The following is a 7,028-nucleotide window of genomic DNA, read 5'->3' as shown; positions in this document are numbered from 1 at the left end:
GCTTGATAGTTGCAGTTAAGCTGTGAGGGTCCAGGTGAGCTCAGCTGAGCTGCCAGAGATGCCAGTTCTTGGGTTGAAAAACCTTTTGTTAGGCTGAGTGAGCACCTGCAGCTGGTGTGTCTGTGTGCTGTTCCTGGATGGAAGAAATAGTAAAGAAGCCAGAGGCTGGCATGCAATACAAGCAAGAAAGCCAGTCAGTTAAAATGGCTTTAGGGGGTGAGGGACAGGCTGGGGTGGGAGTGGGGCAGGGGATGTAGCAACACAGGAAAAAGTGCAAAGGTACCTAGGGAGCCAGATGTCTGGCAGGTTGTAGTGTGTCAGAATTCCTCTACACTGAGTCCATGAGTTTCTGTACCTAGGAGGCTGAAGAAGTGAAGTTCATAGGCCCTTCTGTGAAAAGTGGTTTGTATATTATTCCCTCTCTGGATCAGCCCTGAGAGACTGGAGACAGAGAGGGATTTTTTTTGTGAGAAATGTGCCCCCACAGGTTGTTGGGTATTGTTTTCTTTGCTAGATTCTAGTGTGCAGTTTGTGGGGATACTGGACATTGTTGGAAGGTTTTGTGTTTTGAGCTGTAGGAAGTTGCTTCAGTCCTGGCGATGAGGTTAGGTTAGCAAGATTTGGTATTTGTTTGAATTTACAAACCACTTTTCACAGATGGGCCTATGAACTTCACTTCATCAGGTTCCTGGGTAGTAGGTACAGAAACTCATGGACTCAGTATAGTCACTGGCAGTGGAATTCTGACACACTACAACCTGCCAGATATCTGACTCCTGACTCTGACATCTGACACAGGCACAGTCAGTCACACAATCACCCACGTCACAAGTTTTGCCTGTCAGCAGCCTGAGGTGCAGGGTCCCATAAGCCAGAACACCCTGCACCTATCTCCCTGAAAGCTGGCAGGTTTTGTGGCCTCAGCAGGGGCTACCTTCCCTGCTCTTTTCATCCCCCTGTGCCTTCACACTTGCAAGTGACATGAGATTAGCTTTCAATAATTTGAGGTGCAATTTTCCAGACACCCCTGCACCTCTCTCCTTGAAACTTGTCAGGCTTCACGGTCTCAGAAGGGGCTACATGTTTCATCCAAATCAGGAAAGAAATAACAAAGTTATAGGCTGTTTCATGCTTCTCCATTATAGCCTTTGGGCAAAATGTCAAAACAGTGAAACTGTTTTGACAAAATGAAACAGAACAGCGGATTTGAATTGAAATGAAATTCAAAATGAAACACTGTTCCATCAAAATGTTGAAATGGAAGTCAAAAAGGAACGGTGCTGTTTTGCACAGGCCTACTTCTGAGGCAATCCTGCCCATGAGTTCCAAGTGAATGAATGAGTTCCCTAAGTGAGTCAAAGTCTGCTTTTCTGAAGTCCAGGTTCCTTACTCTGCTGCTCTCCATACTTGTTTTCCTCAGGATCCTGAATTCAATAATTGGACACCACTGCCCAAGTTGCCATGCACTATATTATATTCCTCACCAATTCTTCCTTGTTTGTGATCAGCTGGTCAAGAAAAGAATGGCCCCTAGTTGGCTGCTTCAGCACTTGCACCAGGAAGTTGACTCCAGTACTCTCCAAAAACTTCCTGGATTGCCTGCACATTGCTGTATTGCCCTCCCAGCAGATGTCAGGGTGATTGAAGTCCCTGTGGTTGGGAAACTTCTAGTAACTGTTTGAAGAAACCCTCATCTACCACTTCCTCATGGGCTGGTGATCTATAGCAGACACCCACCACAACATCACCCTTGTTGCTTTCCCCTCTGACCATAACCCAGAGACTCTCAACAGCCTATCTCCAGCTTCATACTGGAACTCTGAGCAATCATATGGCTCTTTTACATAAAGTGAAATTGCTACTACTCTTCTCCCTTGCCTGTCTTTCCTGAACAGTTTCTACCCATCCATGACAGTGATCCAGTCATATCATAGTTCTGGAACTGTACAAGGTCTTCCAATTCTTCCTGTTTGTTTCCCAGGCTCCATTCATTTGTATACAGAAACCCGAGGTAACTAGATGATTGCCCTGATTTCTCAGGAAATATTAGAACACCTCCCTTGTTGCCCACTCCTGCTTGTTCTTCCTTCAGGTCTCCTGCTTCTTTACTTACCTGAGGGCTTTAGTCTTCATCCCCTTACAAACCTAGTTTATTGCCCTCCTCACTAGGTTAGCAAGCTTGTCTGCAAAGACACTCTTCACTCTCTTTGCCAGGTGAATTCCATCTCTTCTCAGGAATTCTTCTTGGAAGAACATCCTATGGTCAAAGAAGCCAAATCCCTGCCAGCAAAAGCACCTGTGCATTCAGGTGTTTATCTTCAGGATGCACCTGCTCCTGCCCATGCCACTTTCCCTTGATCAGAAGGATCAACAAGAACTCAATCTGAGCCCCAGACCCTTTCACCCTTGCACCCAGAGCCCTGTAGTCACTTTTGATATGCTCAGGCTCTCTCCTGGCAGCATCATTGGTGCCCACAAGGATAAACAGCATGGAGTAGTAGTCAGAGGACCATATGAGCCTCGGTAGTCCCTCCGTGACATCTTGGATCTGGGCTCCGTGCAAGCAGCAGACATCCTGAGACAACAGGTTAGGTCAGCAGATGGCTTTTTCCATCCCCTGCACAAGGGAGTCTGCAACAACCACCACCCATCACTTCTTCTTGGTAGTGGTCAACTCAATCATTCCTACCTTAGTAAGGCTTGGCTTGTCTTCCTCCAACAGTGGAGCATACTCTTGTTTTGCTGCAGTTAGGGCTGCACATCTATTCTCTAGATGAACCACTGCAGGAAGAGGTGAAGATCTCTGCTTGCTGCCAGAAGTCACAAGCCCCCAACTTCCACCCTCTTGGCTGTCCATGTCTTCTCTCTTCTCTATCACTGTGTCTAGCATTTCTTCCTCTACAGTCCTGGCGGTCTCCTCTAGCACTGAATCAATGAATGCCTCATGGCAGAGGATGCTTTGGAGCCTTGCCACCTCTACCTGTAGTTCTCTTGCCTGTTGCCCAAGAGACATCACCAGGAGGCACTGCTCACACCACAGGCACTCCCTGACTTGGCTGTCACTGGAAGGAACCTGCAAGCTGCAGCCCCCACAGCACCAAACCTGGACCTGGGTGGAAGCATCAATGGTGAGCAGTCCTACCTGCACAGAAGCCTCACAGGTGCAAGCACAGGCAGTGGCAGTGGCTATGGCATTGTGACATCCTCCAGCCATTTCCATGGATCTCTTATTCTGTCTTCTCGCTCTTACTGCTCTTCTTACAAGCAGACCTTCCCTAATGAAGTGGCCTTGAAGCTGGCCTTTTTATTGCTCATTGGCCCAAAGAGTTCCTTTTTTTTCCTGCTGAGAGGCTTCCACCTCAAGGGAGTGGGGAGAGGAGCACAAACTGGCCTAGGAACTGGTCTGTGAACTGCCTGCAAACTGCATACCCTGTTTGCAGCCCCTGTTCACTGGCTCCATGGTCACTTGGGGAGTCTCCTTTTATACCCTGCTAGACTTGGGCTGCTTCTGTCCCCTTGTTAGGGCTTCTGTCAGGCCCAGGCAGCAATCATTCAGCAAGCAGCAATCTCTCCCAGCTTCTCAGAGCACACACTCCAAACACATACATCCCACCTAACAAACACTCAGCAAACTAAAGGCACAGTCAGCTGGATCACTTACCTTCCCTGGGTAGGATCTGGTTCCTGGTGCCTGGCTTCTCTCCCCCTTCCTCCTCTTGCCCCCAGTAAACTGCCTGCAAACTGCTTAGCCTGTTTGCAGCCCCTGTTTGCTGGCTCCCTGGTCATCTCAGTAAACTGTTCTATTCTGAAAATAATGATTTAAAGATTTAGAAAATTAATAGTTCTCATGTGACTTGCTGTTCTGAAACTCAGCATTATGGCCAGCTTTGGTCTGAAAAAGTTGGAGAATCCTAGTCAGATCATATGTTGCAAATTTTGTCCAACACTTTTTTAAAATTCTATCTTATTCTACCTCTCCTGTGAAAAATACAAATTCAAATAATCTATTTTGGGGCATTTTAGAAAGTATCATGTGTCTTGTTACTTTTGTCACGTACGTCACTATTGGTCTCTTTAGCTATCTGTTGTTTCTTTTCATAGTTTGCGATTTATTAGGAAGAGGCTCTTTGTTCTATTGTGTATTGGGGGAGGGGGGAAGGTTACCTTACCTACCATGATTGGGTCTCCAGATATGACTGAAATATGAATACAAGTATAATGGACAGTTCTGGTCTTTATCAACTTGGCAGGCTCCTTCAATTTCCTGGTAGTCTAATTAAGCATTAGTTAGATCCCAAGGCCCCCAAGGCAAACTTGTGGAATTTGTATTTAAACTGTGGTATTAGTTCAGTCCAATTTATTTTTAATCCCCAATTCTTTTGCAATTCAAATAATAATAATACTAAAAAAATGGAAGTGGGTTGCCACATTTTACCCCAAAGGAATAACACCAAGATTATTTATAAAGATTATTTAAAGTGAAAAATAATTAAATAAACCTTAATTTTGTATATTATGAAGCTTTCTGACCAGTGAAAGTGCATTCTGGTCTATTAGGTGTTCCACATATACACCATTTCATGATTTTTATATGCTATCCTGGAATTTCATCAGGAGTTTAATAGTATTGACAAATATATCAAATCTTAGTAAGTATTAAGTAGTATTAAGTAGCAGCAAGTGAACATCAAGCTGCAACACAGGAAGATTACGTTAGATATTAGGACAAACATTTTCATTAGGAGGGTAGTAAAGAACCCCTACAGGTTTTCCAGAGAGGTTGTGAAATCTCCATCCCTGGAGGCTAGACAAAGCATTGTCTGGGATGATCTGGTTGGGGATGGTTCTGTTTGAGCAGGAGGTTGGACTAGATGACTTCATGAGGTTCCTTTCAACCCTATTTTTCTCTGATTACCTGTGGGGCTTCCAAAACATTATCGCCTGTAAGAAAATAGCTATCTCTTGTAGGTATCTGACTTACTTTATAGAAACAGTTATTTCTATCTTCAGAGTTATAATGGATTTCCTAAAATGGCTATTGTATAACTATATCTACTTCTGAAGTAGAGTATTTAAAAAAAATAAATGACAGGTTTAATTTTACCAAAATAATGTAATAAGTAAACTAGGTTTAATGTGACTTTTTTTTTCCTACTGAATTATTTTAAATGAATTAAGAGACTCATTGTTACTATCTCATTGTTGTAATCTCCACTGGGGATTATAAAGTACTGAGTGGGCATGTCTACACTTTCATTAATGTGCCTTAGATACTACACTTTTAGTTTAGTACTTCCTTCATGAAGTACTAACTGAATGTGCAGTAACAGAGTTATTGCGTAGTAGTGCCAACGCACAGTTACTTACTGATGCTTACTGCTCATTAGCTTAATAACATTATGCAGTAAGCTATTGGCATGGTTTTTACCATGAGATGCTATTGCACAATGTTATTATGCCAATGTGCAGTAAGTGTCTTTCACAGGTGCTAGGATTCATAGATGCTAAGATCAGAAGGGACCTCAACAGATCATCAAGTCCAACCCCCCTGCATAGGCAGGAAAGGGTGCTGGGGTCAGATGACCCCAGCCAGATGCCCATCCAGCCTTCTCTTGAAGACCCCAAATGTAGGGGAGAGCACCACCTCCTTTGGAAGCCCATTCCAAATTTTGGCCACCTATACCGTGAAGAGGTTTTCCTGATATCTAGCCTAAATCTGCTCTCTGTCAACTTGTAACCACTGTTCCTTGTTACCCCAAGAGATGCCCTGGTGAACAGAAAATCTCTGATCCCTTGCTGCGCCCCCTAATGAATTTATAGGTAGCCACAAGATCACCTCTCAGCCTTCTCTTGTGGAGGCTTACAGGAGAAGCCCTCTCCTCATAGGGCTTCTCCTGTAAGCTCCTGACCATACAAGTCACCCTCCTCTGGACCCTGTTGAGTCTATCAACATGCTTCTTGAAGTACGGCACCCAAAACTGAAGGGAAATATCCCCTTGTGGCGTGTATTCTGTAGACATGCCCACTATCATGAAGTCATTTGGCCAAACTCATAACTTCTTCCAGTATTTCTTATAGAAAACATTTTATAAGAGGGTAACTCATGATAAATAGTAAGTTCTGTTAACTAAATAATTTCATTTTACTGAGCAGTAAAGAAAACAACTCGGACAAAATCATTTTTAGACAAGGAGTTATGAAGACAAGGAATGTGATAAGGGAAAGGGCTATGAGAAAAAAGTGGAGGGGAAACCCAGCACGATAAACTACAGGTGAAAATATCAGCAGAAGGAATAAACTCCCTAATGCTAACTTTTACCTCAAAGACTGCAAACAATAACTCCTGGAAATAACACAACCACCTACTAATTTATATATATATATATATAGAGAGAGAGAGAGAGAGAGCAAGCTTTGTCCTGGGTTTTCCACTGCATATTTACTGTATACCTATTTAGGCACTGATTTTACAGACAGATCCCTTCTCATTGATCCTTATAGAGGCCCCCATGTCTGTAATGTGTTTCTTGCATAAACTGAGGCCTTAAATTATGTCGGTGGAAGTCTATCACTTTCAGTGGGCTTTGGATGAGATCCTCAGTTCTGTTCTTCTTTTCCCTGAATATCTAAGACTGTTAACTCCAAAAATATATATATACTGCTAATAATTGAGGCCAGCTTTATCAGCTGGAATGATGCCATACAGCTTAATTGAAACTGATGGTATATAAACTGGACATTGCACTAGAAAGTGTTAAAAAGGCTATACAAGATTTTGTAACCCACTTCTAAGTAAATTCATTTTAGCTGAGTATGTAGAAGGGAAAGGTTGGTAGAAGAATGCTTAGTTTGTGAATCTCATTGAGCCTTAGCCATGATGGAGAGAAAGCTAGTTCTTCAGTCCTCAGCCCTAGACTGTGCTGGGCCTGTCCAGAAAATGACCTGTAGGCACTTTTCTGGTGAAAACATGGGCACCATACCTTAAACTTAAGCATTCATCTCAATTTCACATTAGGTGCTTCCATCCA

The 7,028-nt window shown here is 43.4% G+C and overlaps 1 long non-coding RNA gene across 1 annotated transcript in view; it reads left to right on the top strand.

Annotated features, from left to right (window-relative positions):
* Positions 1-996: 996 nt before the first annotated feature.
* Positions 997-7,028, top strand: part of LOC109299897 — a 19,413-nt gene continuing 13,381 nt past the window's right edge. The window contains exon 1 of the long non-coding RNA XR_002098050.1: positions 997-1,082. This is a non-coding gene — a long non-coding RNA (uncharacterized LOC109299897). The remainder of the gene's footprint in view (positions 1,083-7,028) is intronic.

Source organism: Gavialis gangeticus, unplaced genomic scaffold (assembly GCF_001723915.1).
Source record: "Gavialis gangeticus isolate Ggan-Ray unplaced genomic scaffold, GavGan_comp1, whole genome shotgun sequence".
Taxonomy (NCBI): Eukaryota; Metazoa; Chordata; order Crocodylia; family Gavialidae; genus Gavialis; species Gavialis gangeticus.
The sequence above is the reverse complement of the archived record's forward strand: the minus strand, read 5'-3'. Positions and strand labels throughout refer to the sequence as shown.